General features: G+C 46.4%; 1 protein-coding gene across 1 annotated transcript in view; it reads right to left on the reverse strand.

Annotated features, from left to right (window-relative positions):
- Positions 1-16,228, reverse strand: part of SLC4A4 (solute carrier family 4 member 4) — a 249,657-nt gene that overhangs the window by 214,244 nt on the left and 19,185 nt on the right. The window lies entirely within an intron of this gene.

A 16,228-nucleotide genomic window follows, 5' to 3' on the forward strand; every position in this document is an offset into this window, starting at 1 on the left:
TGGCAGCCGCGCCCTAGCTTCACTCAGAAGCACGGCTTCCGGAAGAAGGGAGGCCTCTCCGCTTTCCTCAAGGTCTCATGTCGGTGGGAGAGGGTTACTGCTGTGAAAACTTCTAGCTCTGCAGCCGGAGGAAGCCGCAGGCCAGCGGAGGGAACCCCTGCTGAGTGTTAGGGGCGGGAGTGCGCTCTCGGGGCCTCCGTGGCCAGGCACTTTTCCTCGGCTGCCTCCAATATTAAATGTGAGGGTCGAACTAAATCATTTATGATGTTGTCAGCCCGCGATACATTACGACTGCTCTCAAAGCGCTATCAGGGAAAGAAGAGCCAAACTTCTGAGAAAACCCTTGTGACCTTGAAACTCTGAAAGGCAAAGGCCAGTTCTAGAACGTACCCTACAGTTAATCACCACCCCGCCACCATTATTTTACGGAAAGTGATGGCGGCCACTCTGAAGGAGGCCCAGACGAAAGGGGAGCTCTTCAGGGAGCACGGGCTCGCAGCGAGAAAGCGACCAGCTTCCAAGGCACCGGGCCAACTGTCTCCCCAGGGTAAGTGACCCTTCGCTCAAGACAGAGCTGTTATTTGGGAGAAGCAGCTGTGCTGCGATCTGGACTCACACTCCCCATTCATACGATTCATTCGTATGTTCACTCCGGTGGCAGCTCAGGGCGACTCAGCAAAGGGCTGTGCTACCACGGGCAACAAGTAAAGTGAAGCCGCTTCCTGCGGCTGCGCCCTCGGGGCCACTCCTGCTGCTGCCATGAAAAGAATCCTTTTCAGTCAAGGAAGGAAGCAAAAGACCCGAGGCCTGTGAATGAGCTGAGGACATTTCTCCAAAGAAATCAATGAAAGACAGTAAAGGGTCATTGGGCCCTAAGGAACATTTTGGAATAAAAAACAGAACCTCCAGCAACCTACTTTGGAGCTTTTGTTTTATTCTCAGTTATTTCCTCTCTGTTTTATTTGGGACCATCTTTAAAAAAAGCCCTTTATGGCAACTTTTTTTTTTTTACTGATGAGTTTATCTAGTTTTATATAACCTAAACTAATTTGCAGTAGAATATGAAAGCTGGAAGACAATTTAGAGATCGCCTACACCAACCCCTCATTCTACAGCTCAGTAAACATTGAAGCCCAAAAACATTCAAATATTGTGCCCAACGTCCAGGAGCTGGTAAAAGGCGCCCCGCTGGCCTAGAGCTCTGCCTCCTGAGTGCCAGCTCAGGGACCTCGCTGCTCCACCATCATTCCTTTAAGGCTCGAAAATAAATTCTACAGAGTTTGATCATTAGAGTGACTCTTCCAACGATACCAACTGCATGTGCAAACTTAAATTCTGACACCTAAATTACTCAGGAATATTCCATTCGGTGACTCCCACTCCTTGTCACACTGCTTGATCTAATTCTTCATGTATAATTCTATCTGAATGGACTCAGACCATCGTTCACCATTTTTAATGGGCAACCTGTCATGGCACATATTCACTGAAAGCTTGTGCCAGTCACCAGACGAAGCACTTCATAGTTATTATCTCATGTAATCATCGCAACTTTATGAGTTTGATAGTATTATCCCCATTCTTTCAGATGAGGAAACTGAGACTCAGAGAAGTTAGTGAACTGGCTCAAGGCCCCATATCCTAATCCAGGTCAATGTGGTTTCAACCTTACCCAACTTGCTGCCCAGAGCTACAGGCTGCTTAACCACGCAGCTGTTCCTTCAGAATATCGTGCCACTTTGTTCTTTATCAACACACACATCTAGAATTCTCAAGCCAATATTCAGCTTATGGAGCAAGTAGGCTTTAGGCAACGGTACGTGACTATCAATAACTGAACAACACTGCCTTGTGAGGGAACCTGTCGAGAACAATGTCAGAAGATTGAGTTTTTCTGGGCTTCTAATCAGGTTTTGATTCTGTGGACTGAAACCAATGATGAACCAAAGGACATGAGAGCAGCAGAGATTCCCAGCTGTTTGGTACTTGCCCCACTGCAAGAATTAAGCTGGCCTGGCCCGGCGTGGCTCAGCGGTTGAGCACCACCTAGCAGATCGATCTAGGATCCAGGAGATAGGGGTTCAATTCCCGGTCAGGGCACATGCCCGGTTGCAGGCTCCATTCCCAGTCAGGGGTGTGCAGGAGGCAGCCGATCAATGATGACTCTCTCATTATTGATGTTTTTCTCTCTCTCCCTCTCCCTTTCTCTCTCTGAAATCAATAAAGATATATTTAAAAAAAAAAAAAATTAAGCTGGACAGGCATGGTCTCTTCCTAAGGAACTAGCAATCTTAAACTGTTTTCTGCATCCCTGCCACCATTATTTTTAATTTTTTTTAAAGGATTTAAAAGCACTTGCATACAAACTGGCTGTATTGGAACCTGCAATGAAAAAGAGGGGTCTATATATCTTTATTTGACCCACCATATATAAAGAGCAGGCTAGTTCAGTGAGCAAACAATGTGTCAGCTATGTGCCTTGGGTGAGTTACACAGCTTTCTGCATTTCTTCATCTATAAAATGGAGTTAATAATTATGATTCCCTCATAGGCTTGTTAGGCGATTAAATGAGCTACTACGTGTCAAGCACTCAGAAAAATACTTGGTGAGCATTACCTATTCTGACTGCAACGATGTGTAGAGGTGGTGGTTAGTACTCTGTCAGAACAATCACAAAATGGGAGTGCCTTCACTTACATAACTGACCATGGCATTGAAGGACTGTCAAAAAGAGCAGCTCTGTATTAACTATTCTAAACTAAAATCATTACATTTGGCTGCATTCTCCAAAAGTAAACTTGTCCATATCAATTACTGACGCCCTATATCTAGTGGTTAATTCACCCTTGGGGCTTCCTCAAAGGCCCCATAAAACACTTTTAAGGTTTTCCTATGGTGACCAGGAACACCTTCTTTGGAAGTTCTGCATGTCGGTGTTGTATCATTCGTGATACACGATGTGAAACTCTATGCACTAAAGTCTGAGCAAATGCTGAAGCTGTTGGGGAAAATTAGGACTTGCCTGCCTATAGGTATCCCTGCAGTCTTTCTCAGTGCCATGGTGAGATAATGTTCCTTCCAGAGCAGAGTCTAGGTGAGAATCTTACTTGATGTTTTTTGTTTTTTTCAGATTAACCACTTTACCACTTGCTTAACCAGAGGTCCACTAGCACAACAGCGAAGCACATGCTCATTAGAGCCAGAGAGATCTGTGTGTGGATCTTGCCACTGAGCCCCTGTATGACCCTTAGCGAGTCATCTAACCTCAGGGATCCCCTCTCTCCTCATCTGCCAAATAGGGATAATAATGGTACCTTCTCATGAGCTGCTGAGAGGACTAAAGAAGGTAACATATATACTATATAAAGAAGATAACGTGTTGAATCCTACTCACTCAGATCTATAGTTTCTCACGTCAAGTAGGAATAATAATCTCTAAACACCCGTCAGAATTGCTTATGTATGCGAGTGTGCTTTGTGGCCTGTCAAGAGCCACATGAAGTAAGGCATTATTGTTTTTATAGTCAGAGAAGAGGTGGATGGTCACACAGGTGAAGGTGCCCACATACATGGAGACTAAGGTGCAGCACTGGGGACCCCTGCAGGCAAACGTGAAAGATGTGTAGTAATCGGGGCCCAAAGCTGCCACCATCTAGGCCCCCTAGAAAGATCTAGCAGAATTCCCTGTAAAAAAAAACCAAGTATGATGGAACTGAATGTAAACACCTCAAGGGACAATCCCAATTCAGTAATATCTCATGTCAATTTTTTGTTCGGCCACCAATCTAAACTGATTTGCTTAGAAAGCAGTGCAAATGAGATAGTGGTTGGTTCCCCAAGAGCCTGTCAGCTGCACCCCTCACTCTCGCCAGACCCATCACAGGAACGGGCTGTGGGCCAGGGGGCTCATAATGTAGGAATACAACCTCTCCCTCAGTCCCCTACCAATGGCAGCAGATACGTCCCATCAACTGGTGCATCCGCAAGTACTCATATACTATTAATGGAATTCAGAGAGGGGGAATTTTTAAAAAGCTAAGTTTAGGTTAGAACCAAACAGCTCTTAATAATAGGAAGGGTGGGCGTTTCTCCACTTTCAGAATAATTTGCCTACTTTATTCCAGGAGTTCAAATGTTCTCGCAGCATCTCTAAGTCTTTTATTCCAAAAACCCCTCCCCCTCCCTAATAACTCGGTACAGCAGCTGCCTGTTCATGGAAGAGAGAAAGAAGGAAACTCCTGCAGGAGGGTATGTTGAAGGCAGGAGATGCAGTTGAAAGTCAGTGGTTCAAGTCCCAACTCCACTCCTTGCTAATGTGTGAATGTGGCCAAGTCACTTAGCAGTCATTAATATACCCCGAGCCTGATTATTTGCCAGTGCCATTCGAAGACCTCACAACTAGTGTAGCCCTCACAGCAACCCAATGAGGTAGCTATCTTTCCCATGGCTCTTGTTTTTGTGGGGGTTTTTTAAATCCTCGCTCAAGGATATTTTTTCCATTGCTTTTCAGAGAGAGTAGGAGAAGGAGAAGGGGTGAGGGGAGAGAGAAACATCTATGTGAGAGACACATCAACTGGTTGCCTCCTGCACATGCCCTGACCGGGGCCGGGGATCGAGCCTGCAACCCAGATACATTTTCTTGGCCAGAATCAAACCCAGGACCCGTCAGTCCATAGGCCAACACTCTAACCACTGAGCCAAACTGGCTGGGGCCAACCTTATTTTATAGATTATAACAACTGAGACAAAACAGTCATGTGACATCCACTAGCAAAAAGTTGGTCAGTGAGACATACTAGGCTCTGAACTCAAACTATGATTTCAAACCCGTGCTCTTAACCACTGTATTGGTAAATCTTGCTTTTCTTCACCTGTAAAACAAGGGAATGGTAAAGTGAACATTAGATTTCTCACAAGGCTGTTGTGAAGGTCAAAGACAATCATGGAGGAGGCAGCCGTTATTAAGTATAAAGTCAAGTCACAAATGTGACATGTTCCTACTCAAGTCTGCATGCATTTCCTAACAACAACTACTTTCTAGGCACGGCCAAGCGATGTAACATGCCCAAAAGAAGTTACTTCTCCATATTCTGAACTCAGAAAGAAAACAACAATGAATGAATTTTTAAAGACATCTGTGGAAATGAGCGGCTGCTGCAATAAGAGCAACGATGGCCACACTGATGGGCAGTCAGAAAAGTCCCTTCAGACTCTGCCCACGCCCTTCGGAAAGATACAACTGTCACCTAAACTGCTGGGATTTCAAATACAGTGAAAGCTATTATACTTCTGTGCTCCTCCATTCCCAAGGCAACCCACTTCCAAAGGAGTTTTCTATAGGATTCCATTTTCTTTAGGCCAATCAAGTAGAAAACAACTATTCACAGCCTTAATTTTCTAATTTTGAATAAACTGAGCTTTGGAGAAATGAATCATGGGCTCCTCCAGGACTTGCCTGCACCCACCAAGTGCTCCTCACTTACGGCCCAACCACTCCAGTCATCAGCTTCATGATACCAACCAGTCGTCCACACACCCTGGCCTAAGCCTGCAGTGCAGGGTGTGTGACTTCAGGAAGTTGTGAGCCTGTGGGAACCTCTGATTTGCATTCCTAAAACAGGAGTAATGCTTGCTCTAATTGCATCAAGGGTTATGAAACAATCAGATACTGTGTACAAAAGCCTCTATAAGCTACACGGCACTACACGAAAATAAAATACTCTGCAGCATATAGTCAACTGGCTGGGCTCTGTCAGCTCTCTGAATGCCCTTCGAATTGAGCACAAAGGGCCCAGGGAAAACTTTCATGCCATCCAAAATAACGGGGATGGGAAAATGCAACTTAGAGCAAAGGAAGAAAAGGCAACGTGTGAAAACATAAAAAGTGCTACAAAAATATATATTTCACTGCAATCAAGTAGGCCCTCCTGGGGCCTTTTCTGATTTCTTTTTAGAGAAAACACACATTTTCTGATCACAGACTTCAGAAAGTACAGTGGAAAAAAAATACCCTGAACTACGTAGTACAAAAGGTTTCAAAATTCCTCCGGCCAAATAAAATCTCTCTCTGCATCAGAAAATTTCTCTTCTTGCCCCATCTTTGGCAGGATAAGATAAACCAAAACCACAGAGTCGTCGCCGTGAGATGCCACCCACGCCCCGGATGCGCGGAAAGCCACTGCGGAGGGAAACCCCCGAGGAGGCAGAAGCAAGCCGAGGCTCTGCGCCTACCCTCTGGTCCCTGTCACGTGGCCCTCGTCGCCCCTACATCATGTGAGTCGCAGGGAGAAAAGGCACGTGCACGATCGAAAGTCAAGGCTCCTCAAGCATTCACCCGGACGCCTTGCCCCTCCACCCTTCCATACGCTGAACTGCAGAACTGATCCCCAGGGGCCGAACTTGAACTTGACCGCCAGCGGAGCATCCCATCCACATCGAAATGAAGGGCCACAGCCGCGAGAGAGCTCAGGAATGCATCCCTCCTGCCAAGACCAGAAGCTTTCCCTGAGACTCATTAGTGGCTCAAACACAAATCCTTTGTTTGACACACTGGTATAGTAAAAGGAATATTGCAGAAAAGAAGGCAAGGACATGCAAGCGAACACTGGAGGCGCTTCGGTCCATAAAACAGCTCCGGGGAACAAAAGCAGGAAGCCAGACCGTAAACCGTCCTGTTCAGACTCAGATAAAAAACTGGTGCTTTAACCTACTGTGTGCAGTTAGCATCCTATACGCCTAATTATTAACCTGAAATTAGTACCTTTCACTTTCTCAAATATTAGTCTGAGAAAATGGAATCTTTTTTAGATGGCATTCTCCGTGAGACCCCGCAGTGGGGCGGCCGCACCGGGTGTCCTAAGCGAGGGCCTCCGCTCGCGCTTCTTCCCGGCCAAGAGCCTGCCTCGATTTGCGCCCTGCGCTTTACCTGCAGTGCTCTTCCCAACCTTCACCGGTTCTTTTCTCTCTCGTCCTTCAAATCTCAACTATGACTTTCTCAGAGAGGCCATCGGTCAACTCTCACTGTCACCAGATTGCGCAGCACCATGGGCCACACTCCATCAGAGACCATACGTGCAATTTAACATCTATCTGTATGGGTATCTGATTAGCAAGTGCTCCCCCAACGGACTACAAGCTCCCTAAAGTTAGGGGTCTTTGATTTTCTCACCGCCACACCCCCAGCATCTAGCAACTACGAGGCACACAGTAGTCCGTGGATAAGTATCCTGGATGAAGGGATAAACAGAGGAATGAGGCACTTCATCCTTTCTGATACTGCTGTGATCCTGGGGCTTACTGGGAGGTCCTCCCTAGAGTTCTCCATGCTGAGAGACTTCTCGGTGACTTCACTTGTTCAGAAGGAACAGATTAGAGGGCGAAGGACTTCCTGGGGCAGGAAGCTGAGCCACATTTTGTAATAAACTCACTTGAAACCTAAATATTTTCAAAACATGCAACCAAGGTACTGACCGAGTTTCAAAACTTTAAAATTAAAAATAAAGAATAAGCCAATGAACAATCGACTGATTAATAAATGACTCAATCCACAGATGACAGGTTTTAACATAAGATAAACGGGTACTGACACTTCAGCCAGGGAGGAAAGCTATCTGTCCCTAGCAAGATCTAGCCACACTCCCCATTTCTCCTAGTGCATTTTAGCTACTTTAGCTACGGTTTGTTTGCTGTACCGTCTCAAATAGTATGTGAAATTACTTTTAACATCACCGGTAAAAGATGCACAATATGACTTCTGACTCTAAGCTAAGCTTTCTGGATTAACCGTGCAGGATCTCAAGGGAGACGGGGAGAGGCTTCTTCATGCAGTTTGCTTACATTATCGGCAGTGCAACACAAATAATCAACTTTGATAATACAAACTGAATTTGTACGCATACAACATCTTTCAAATTTCATTCACTCTAGTGTGAAGCCGTGAAAAAGCCTGATCCAACCTTTTCCACAATCACTCCAGTGCAGCAGTCACGAGACCCCAGTACCCCACAGTGCCCCTTGCCAGCCGCGTGAGACCAGGCGAGCCCCTCGCCTCTGTGAGCTGCAGTGTCCTCAAGCCCCCAAAAGAGGGGATTAACCTCGAAGGGCTTTGATGAGGAAAAGTAAGTTATATTTTTTAGGTACCACGTCGTGTGTTCAATAAATACTTTTTTTATCATCATCATCGACATCAACATTTTGTCAATGAAATAAATTCAAGTCACCTTACACACAGATTCATTCTTACTACTTCTCATAACCCTCTTCTGTAAGGAGGCGGAAGACGGGCATAAACAGACAAACCTGGAAAACGTAAGGGGCTGCTCAGGATCGCCAGCTCTCACGGCAAAGGTAAGAGAGGCCGGGCCAAGCAAAAATACATGGCGATTTTTTTACTCTTTATGGAGTAAATGATGGAACTAAAATATTCATTCACCAAAATCCATTAAAATGCATGTCAGCACCTATCCCTTTCCTCCGGGAAACAGTACATTTCTCCCAAGTACCATCCAGCACACGGACGCCTGCACCTCACAGTCAGGACTAAGTCACACGGCCACCCCCAGCCACAAGGGAGCTAGGAAATCAAGGCTTTCCAGCTGTGACATTGCTGTCGTGAGCAAAGCTGGCTTCTGAGGATAACGAAGAAGAGGGAGCCCTGGCTGGTGTGGCTCAGTTGGCTGGGCGCCATCCCGTGCACCAGAAGGTCGCCAGCTTGACTCCCAGTCAGGGCACATGCCCGGGTTGAGGACTCGATCCCCAGCCGGGGGCGTGCAGGAGGCAGCCCATCCACGTTTCTCTCTCACATTGATGTTTCTCTCTTTCTCTCTAAACCCCCTCCCTTCCCCTCTCTCTAAAAAATATCTTCAGGTCAGGATTAACAAAACAAAAAAAGAAGGGGGAACGGATATTAGGCAGGTCACTAAGCAGAATGTCCTAAAATGGACTCTCATGGTAGTTTAAGCGCAGGAGAACCACCATATTCTTTGCTCCTACGGGGGAGGGATATTTGGGCAGAAGGACCTCGGCTCGCTGGCCTCTTGCGCGGCCGTTCCTGGTGAGGGGCAGTGAAGCCCGCCCACCCCCGCCCCACCTCCTGCCGCCGCCGCTCCAGGCCCGCTCCAGGCCTCCTGCCCCACGCCCAACTCAGGCGCTCTCCTTCGCGCTCTCGTACCGCCCGGGGCACAAATCCGCTACAGCCGTTACAGCATCCTCTCAAGTTTGTCTGGCTTCTGTCATCTTCTCCACTAACCTGTCCGTTTTTTATGAAATTGTCATTTCTACAGGCCCAGTGCCCAGGACCACGCCTGGGAAGGAGAGGTGCTCCATAACCATCTCGCGGGCTGGATCGAAACGGACTGAACTGAACCGAACGGAAACGGGCTGCACTGCGCTGAAGGCTCAAGGGTCCGGCTGCACCCTTCTCACCCCGCTGTGGTGGCAAACGGGGGCCTGCCCCGTGCCAGGAAGGACGATGACAAGCTTGCAAGTCTATGGTTCACAAAACTGGTCACGTCCCAAGAAGATCATACATCAGCCGGCCTTTCTGGCCAAAGGGAGAGTCAAAAAACAGTTACATTAACGTATTTCCTCTCAGGGGAACCATGGAGAGAGGAGCAAAAGTCAGTGTTTACCAAACAAAAGGCTGAGAAAACATTATTCCATTTAAGAATCTGAGAAATTAATGAGAGTGACAAGTAAATAAAAACCTACCACATCTCAAAACGCTATGCAATTGCCTCAAAGCCAGACCGTAGCTGTGAATGTGTTGGCATTTGGCACGGAGTTCAGGATTTCAAGGAAGCAAGCCGCTCTTTCATGAACACTAAACAGAAATGTCATAAGCAGCTTTGATTGAACTATGATTGTCACAGTACATAGAAATGAACTAACATATGGTGCTTTTAAAATAAACCACTAACCACATCCAGTGGTTTCAATTAAAGAATGCTTCATTGCTCACAAAAATTCCCCTGGACCCAACTGTCTTCCGAAAACGTCCCGATGCCTCACTCTAAATTTCCACTGTCATCGGGCAGATTTCTAAGGGGCCAGTCTTGGACCTGGAATGGACACTCAGGGTAGCCTCTGTAGAAAGTAAGTACCTTCCTCCAGCTTTGTCCTGTGGCTGAATGAATCCTGGAGGTACACTCCTGTAAGAAGTATGAAGTGAATTGCGGTTATGTTAAATGACCTGCTAGTAGACTAGAGGATATTTTAAAGGATTTTTTAGAATGTTAAGTTCTGGCAACAAAAAATAAATCCAGCCTGGCTGGTGCGGTTCGGTGGTTGAGCGTCGGCCTAAGAACCAGAAAGTCACGGTTCGATTCTCAGACAGGGCACATACCTAGGTTGCAGGCTCAATCCCTGGTCGGGGTGCGAACAGGAGGCAACTGATCAATGTTTCTCTCTCTCTCCCTCTCCCTTCCTCTCTCTCTAAAATCAATAAAAACATATCCTCAGCTGAGGATTTTATAAAATAAATAAAAACTAAAGTTTCCCCACTCCCACTCTTAAAGACAGTATATTCTCCCCACCTGCCAAACAAGAAAAATATCTCTGCATACAAAAATATGCAAAGATCTTCAAATTTATCTCAACATATTTACCTCTTAAATGTTTATACAATGTAAGGAAGAATGGTATAATAACAGAATAAAAAGAGTTTAAATAGAATGTAGCATACACAGATTTCCAGTCAGTTTCACGGGCGGTGCAGGGGGGGAAACCTATATACATTCCAAGTTTGGTTTGAGCATGCAAATAATAACTCGGAAGTCTCAGCAAACTTTTCACGAAATACGCTTTCAAAACCTTTGATTAGCATTTGATCTAAATGAAGTAGCCAGTGAAGTAACAGTTATCTGCCTTCAGTCCTTCTTAACCAGAGTATCTTGAGTGAGCTCCAAAATCTATACTTAAGAATTGGAGGAAAGGGAAAGATTAGCTGTTTCTGGGTGTGGACATCAATAAAAAAATAATCCACAAATCTTTTTGAAATTTTTTTTGCTTGTTTGTTTCCTTGGTGTCTGTTGATATGCTTGGGGCATGCAGCATTTTCACAAGAAGTAAAAAGTAAAAGTAGATGAAGAATTGACTTAGAACTTTAGAGTTGCTCATGCATGAGTTCTGGATATTGGGTAAATCAACAGTGAATTTCTAGTCAGAGATATTGCTATTACCATGCCTTGGTAACAGAAACCACCCTATTTTCTGCCGAAAACAACTTGCGGGGTTTTTTTGTGGGTTTTTTTAAAAATATATCTTTATTGATTTCAGAGAGAGGAAAGGAGAGGGAGAGAGAGATAGAAACATCAATGATGAGAGTCATTGATCGGCTGCCTAGCCCACAACCGGGGCATGTGCCCCGACCAGGAATCGAACCCCGATTGCCTGGATCCTAGGTCGACGCTCAACCACTAAGCCCCGCCCGGCCGGGCAAAACAACTTCAGTTTTGAACGAACACAGCTAGCTACATGGTCCATATGTTTATTACAAATTTTCATTTAGAAGTCACATTTTTCATGACACCTGAATTAGTCCTTCCCAAAGCCTCATAAATGAAGCAGAATCAATTAAATATAATTGCTTTCTCTTGTGACCTTTGTGGCCAAGTTTTGGTGACAAAGGATCATTTTAATACGAATTGCTGGACCACAATAACACTGCTACCAGAAGTGGCTTCTAAGGGTATTGAGTGCATCCTGCTTTAAAAAAATAAAATAAAATAAAATAATGGAATTCTGCTTAATTGGCAAACAGCAAAAGAATAAAAAATTTAGGGATGTTCTTGTTTCAAAATCATGAAATCATAATTCTGAGAAGGGTGTACAAAGGTCATCTGAGTTCATCTCTGAAGCAACATGGACTAATCTGTTTACCCACGATACACAGACATAAACAATTCTTAGATTCTCTATGTAAGACCCTCCACAAACAGCCCTGGTGGCACACTTGGTAATTACCATATCTCACTACCATAAGTAGCCTATTTTATATACAATTCTCACCACAGTGGAACACAAACCCTAAATAAACAGTCATCAACAGAGGCAGGCTTATTCCAACTCAACATGCTATATGGTTCTTTAGAGAAATGACATTTTAAATAACATTTTCTACTCTGACATGGTCCCTCATCTCCACTACTTCTGCATCAACAGTTCACATTCGCAAGGCCCTGAATCTAAGTCCCCAGTATTAAGAACCCATCTAGTCCTTCAAGAATCATTTCCTTCAATATAAGAAACTTCCTAAGATCCCTACCAGTACCTTCCATTCTTTCAGTGCATCCCAATCACACACATACTTACACACACACGCACAAATACACTCACTGCTCTAGTTTCCTGCTTTATAAACTTGAACCCAAAGCACAGGATGTGTCCTGCCTTCTCCTTAGGTGGAAATGCCTGTGTCAGACAGTCATTGACACCCCATTCACCTCAGTAAAGTATATTTCACGTTATAAATCCTACACATGGCTCTGTTTTCCCCCCATCTTCCACCCCAGGTCACAATCTCCTTTTAGCCCAGAGTCCCCCAGCACCTGGATCACAGCAGGAGCCTCTGAGGCCTCCTTAACTCATGAGTCCCTATAAATAGCAGCCACATCAACTCTCCATGACACACATAAACACACTATTCATAACATCTCATGGCAAGATAAAACGGAATCACTATTGTAACAGAATAGTCAGAGGCAGCCTTCACAGGGCGAGAACTTCTGCTTGGAGGGCACTTCTAGGTGACTTCGAGAGAACAACCGTCCCGAAGTCCAAGGCTCCCTAAGAGGTTGATACAGTCAACTGGCTATAGAAGACTGAAGCACCACGACACAGTCCCCGTGTCCATCGGTCACAGAGGAGTAAACAGCCCTTATTAGTACCACACAAAACACAGCATTGCCGAGCCAACCCAGTGCCACCAAAACGTGAGTATGCCAAACATGTTCCCCTTCTGCACAGCACTGCCTTCAAGTTGCTGACTTGTCTCGCCCAAAAGCCCTTCTAATCAGATTCATTTCGCTGAGAAACACACGCACACACACAAGATCCAGAAAGAGATCCTTCTCGTGAGAAACTGAATGGCCCATTTGCTGTCAGTGGCCCAGAACCGGGAATTGCAAGTGTTGACTAAATTCAAGGACACACTCGGTCAGCAGAGCCACCTGCTAGGGGCAGAATTCTACACAAAAGAGCGGCATAAGAGGAATCACCTCTGCCCCGTTTGCTTGGTCCCTACTCCTGCCAACCAGCACCCAGGCTGACACCCATCAGCGAGTTGAGAGGCTGGATTTTGGTTAGTTCTTCCAAAGATGCCACTGGGAGCCAGGAGCCACGCTGACGGCTAAAGCAAAGGAAGAGCCAGCGGGCGTCTGTAGTAGAGAAGGCCAGCAGAGCTAAGGGAACGGTCAGCACTCACAGGGAGCTCTCCGCAGAGCTCTGGCGTTACCTGTGTACACGGAATGGAAAAGGTGAGCTTGAGGCGTGTGTGCAGAGTAATTCAAAGTAACAACTGCTCATCACTGTTGCTCACTAGATGCGCCACTCACTTAACACTCGGGACGCTAGGAGTTACGTTCTGCCGTATCCCTCTTCACAGATGAGGAACCTGCTCCGAGAGGTGAGTATCTTGCCAAGGTTACGCTGCTGGTAGGAGCTGGGATTCAGGCGCGGCCCCGCTCGAACAGGCCGCCAACTGCTGCGATCGGCGGCCTCTCCCGCAAAATCACACCACAGGTGCCCCTTCTGAAGAGGTTAAGTTTTCCGTCGTTTAATATAAAAAGCTTTTGTTTTTATATTAAAGATGAAGTACTTCCTAAAGATAAAGTGCTTCCTCCCACTTATATAAGATGAAAAAAACGGAGAAGAATATGAAGGAGACAGTATAGTTTTTTGTGATTTTGTGTTTTATTTTGTTTCCTAACAGGCAAAGAATCTACCTTATTCCAAACACATTCCAAAGATCTCCTGCACACGGATTCACGTTGGGGATATGCAAATGGCACAGAGAAAAAGAAATCCTACCTTATGATACAGGAAGTAAGGGCCTTAGTTGAAAACTTTTTTTTTTAATATATCTTTATTGATTTCAGAGAGAGGACAGGAGAGGGAGAGAGAAACAGAAACATCAGTGATGAGTCATTGATGGGCTGCAGCCCGCAACCCGGGCATGTGCCCGGCCAGGAATCGAACCCCGATCGCCTGGATCCCAGGTCGACACTCAACTGCTGAGCCACGCCCGGCCGGGCAAAAACATTTATAAATCAAGAAAAAGTATAAATTCACCAAGAAGAATAAAGTCAGGTCGGGGGAGGGCCTAGGGGTGTGCACTGGGAAAAGGGGAAGTCAAATGACAAAACCCCCAATAATCGTGGCTCTTATGCAAAGCTACTCTGTCTGTCCATTTACCGGGAAGCACTAAACAAAAGCAGCTGCCCGTTTCTCTGTTTCAGTTTCCTGAATATAACAGGGGCACCCACGGGCACCCATTGTTCCAGGCCCACAGAACAACGTTCACCAGCACAGATCCATCAGTTCTGGGACACATCCAAGCAGCTTAAACAGAACACCAGACAACCGAAAGAGCGTCTGCACACACATACTGGGGAGATGGTTTCCACGGGGCCAGACACACGCGTGCCCAGCAGCTGGCACCTCCGGGCGCTGGGGCCTGCTCAAGCTCGTCAAGAAACACATTACACATCACACTGAACAGGATGTTCTGTTTGTAGCTGTTTCCCAACATCTTACACATTTTCAGTCTCTGCAGACTCCAAGTGGCCTGTGATTTCCCCATAAATATCCCAGGACACTAACAAAATGAGAAGTTCAGAGATCAAAGCCACCTATGCTGGGAAGTCTGCTGTGTTTCCAGAGCCTGTGTCACTGAGGACCACCTTCCCACCCACGCTCCGGGCAACCCTCAGAGGACGGCAGCTGCTAACTCAGGGGAAAAAAGCGCACCGTGGAGGAGGCAAGAGGATTATTTTTAAGAAAGAGCACAATCTAACTTTCCTCTCCGCCGCCCACCCCACACCACCTCCGCACCCCCTTGTCTTCCCTCCTGCTTCACTGCTTCACTTTCCGCCCAGCCTCTCTCCCCGCTGCTCGGTACCACGCTCCTCACACGTGTCTCCTGTGTCGCACGGCGGGACGCCAGCTCGGACACCGCACTGGAGGAAGACCGTGCACGGACTTGGAGCTGCGGCTGAGCTCGGAGGGGGGAACAGGGCCGAGTTTCCTTCGCAGAGCTCCAAACGCGAGAGTCAAAGCATGCATTCACTCTCGGGAAGCCCTGCCTGGGCACCGAAGCCACACGGGAAAGAACAAGCATCTGTGCCATCAGCTAACTGGGACGGCACCTCTGATTCTGGCTCAGGCCTTCCGAAACGTTAGCAAATCAAGATAGACGGCAGTAATTTATCTGGAAAGGGATATTATCTTTTGTTCCTCCACACTATTAACTGTGACCTTTTTTTATCTGCATTTCAAGGAGTTTACCTGAAACAGACCCATTTGGCGGGGGGGGGGGGGGGGGGGGGGACGGTTAAGGGTTGTTGTTTGTTAGTCAATATATGAAGGAATCCTTCAGATTCTTAACATCCCAACGACAAGTACATAACTCCTGTCTCCTGCCCTCAGGTCCCTCCTGTCTCACATTTATTCTAACACCCTTAAATTTTAACTCAGAGGTCTATCTCCAAACTCGCCTCGCGTGTGTCTTTACTCTGGTGTCCATCTGCACCGCCCCTCCCAGCACGGAGCCACCTGCTCCGTTCCGACAGCGAGACTACAGCAGATTCACAGCACGACACTTCACACCCTCTTTACTTTAACTCTGTAAACTCACTTTTCAACACTCCTGAGCTGTGAATTCTAATCTGGCCTCTCATCACCCGCAACGACTGAACCAGATCTTCACCTGTGACACCCCTAATGCATTTTATGGCAGGTTCCCTATTCCTGCAACTGTAGCAAAGAGACGAAGCCTGCATGGAGCTCTGCCAACACAAAAAGCTGTCACTATGCAACTCCTGTTGGGGAATCTCCCCAAACTGGCATGTGTTCCTACTGTTTCTTGCTTCTACTGCACATATTCATTCTCACTTCAGACACAGGGTTACCCAGATAGCCAAATATTCTCCACATCAAAAGACACAAGAGCAACATACACATGCACCTAAACACACCTCCCCCACTCACTTGAATCCAAGGGTGTTCTCTGAC

This window comes from Miniopterus natalensis, chromosome 1, assembly GCF_054644295.1.
Source record: "Miniopterus natalensis isolate mMinNat1 chromosome 1, mMinNat1.hap1, whole genome shotgun sequence".
NCBI classification, from domain to species: domain Eukaryota; kingdom Metazoa; phylum Chordata; class Mammalia; order Chiroptera; family Miniopteridae; genus Miniopterus; species Miniopterus natalensis.